Source organism: Cebus imitator, unplaced genomic scaffold (assembly GCF_001604975.1).
Source record: "Cebus imitator isolate Cc_AM_T3 unplaced genomic scaffold, Cebus_imitator-1.0 Scaffold73, whole genome shotgun sequence".
Lineage (NCBI taxonomy): Eukaryota > Metazoa > Chordata > Mammalia > Primates > Cebidae > Cebus > Cebus imitator.
This window is the reverse complement of record NW_016107388.1, coordinates 7,478,139-7,480,223: the sequence shown is the minus strand read 5'-3', so window position 1 is coordinate 7,480,223 and position 2,085 is coordinate 7,478,139. Positions and strand designations below refer to the sequence as shown.

Sequence of the window (2,085 nt, the reverse complement as noted above, 5' to 3'; positions counted from 1 at the left end):
AACAATCACTGCAGTGGCAGAGAAGAAATCCTAAGAATTGGGGCAAGGTGCAGCACGATCTTTCTCTGGCTCTCGGACATCTGAGAGAGGCTCAGGAAGTCCTTGGCTTAGTCATCACCCATACCTAAAGCTGCTCCTCCAGCCACATTCCTGCCTTTGTGATCTGGATGCTTGGCAGAGTCATACTCAGGGCTGGCACACCCCTTGCTCCAGGAAACCTGACTGGCTTGACTCACTCCTCTCCTGGGCCCAGGGAAGCCAAAGATGATAATGGTTGGTCAGTGCTAAGAGCCAGGCCACTGCAACCCTGACACTGGCTTCCCTCTCTGCATTTGGCAGAAGATAAAGTGAGCAAGAGTCCAGTCCAACGCCCCAGCCCCCCACCCCCATTAGCTGAGAGGCACAGTGACCCTGCGAGATGTCCAGCCAGCCTCCAGGCTGAGAGGGAAATAGGCACATACCCTATTAGGGGGGCAGTTCCCTGAAAGGGCAGCAGAGAAAGCAATCAAGGTTGCCCACTGGGTCAGAAGGGGGAGCCCGAGACTCCAGAAGCAGAAATGGCAAGGGTGGTCAAGTGCATAGTGGTTTACTGATCAAACCTCATGTGACAGGCCAGGAAAGTCCTCCAGGCCGGTGGCAGCTGAACACAGTTCCTTGGTGGAGAGGCTTATTGGAACATGGTGTAGGCCATGAGGAAGCTTATGAGAAGGACAGCCTTGGAGGAGTCCCACATGGGTGGTCTGAAGAAAAGTTATACCACCCCTCCTCCAAAAAAGAACCCCACAATCAAATTAAGAGACCCACTGTGGCCTGTGATGGGGAGGGAGAAGAGTTCTGCAGCAATTGTGGGATGAGAGGTGTTCTTCCTGGTGACCGAGCCTGGCCACGTGGGGCCTCAGCTGGCCTACCAGTGAAGGCCTGAGGTTGGTGTCTTCCCATCTTTATTGCTTTCCAGGGAGAAGGGAGGGATCCAAACATCAAAGTGGGAGCCATCAGGTCTTTCGCAGCGAAATGTGCCCCACATGTGCCCACTAGAAGCCTGCAGCAAGATGTGGCTGCTATACTGGAATGCAGGCTGTTTCTTGGATGACACCAGTTCCCTGCCCACTACCCCTCGGCCTTGCACTGTCTCCAAGGTGCAGGAGAGACTGAATATCCTCCAGTGTGACTCCCGGAGCTGTACCATGTCACTGTCAAGGTTCTCCAAATGGATACAGCAGAGCCACCAGAACACATGGAAATTCTGGGCTTCCCTCACGCCCATGTAGAAGGGGATGACAGTGACACGTATGTTCTCAGTTGTTTCCCGGTGAACATCAAAGAGCTCCAGCCAGGTTGATTCTTCTCTTCCCAGGCCCTTAACGTCTCCCAAGCCACAGAACGGGGTGCTTCTGTCTGGTTGTACAGAAGACATCTTTCAAAGAGCTCATGTTGGATGGGAACCTGATCAATGGAGGTGTAGGGGAGGATGTCTTCATGGCTGACATAGTCCAGGCCTGGGATGACATAGAGGGCACAGCTGTCATCATGGCTAGCCAAGAAGGCCACAGCTTCTGTCTGAGATCGCTGAGATATATGTAGGCAGTCACGGGCATCAATCAGCACCTGACAGTAAGTGTGACTTTTGCCTTTTACCTCCTTAGAGCCATGGCCAGCAGTGTTCTCTGCTTTTTCTGGAGCTGCAGAAGCCACATCCTGGTCATACAGTCTGGCCTGCCAGGGAAACAGGACAACACCTTGGTAGCCAAAAACGCTATGAAGGAAAAGCTGCCTGGTCTCATAGTTTCCATTCTGTTTTGGCACCTCAGACACACCAACTGTCTCCAACACTTTGCCCTCTGGTCAGTTTCAGCACAAGAGATGCCTCCGTGTTGTTGTGGTCACCGCTGGCGAGAAGTCCCCGGTTCCAGCTACCGCGCAGAGCGACCTCGGCCACCAGGCCCTAGTCAGTGACCGGGACCACCAGCGGCTGCTGTGGCCACTCCCGGTGGCCACGGCAGGCCCAAATGGCCCTGAAGTCAGCCTCTCCAGGCCCAGCTCCTGCCTCCCCTCGGCCTCTCCAGGTTCAGCCTCTGCCTCCCTCAT

General features: G+C 54.5%; 1 pseudogene across 1 annotated transcript; it reads right to left on the bottom strand.

The window, feature by feature from the left end:
* Positions 1-560: 560 nt before the first annotated feature.
* Positions 561-2,085, bottom strand: LOC108306744 (annotated as a pseudogene). The gene has a single exon (XR_001826262.2). The product of XR_001826262.2 is annotated as a polymerase delta-interacting protein 2-like (transcript).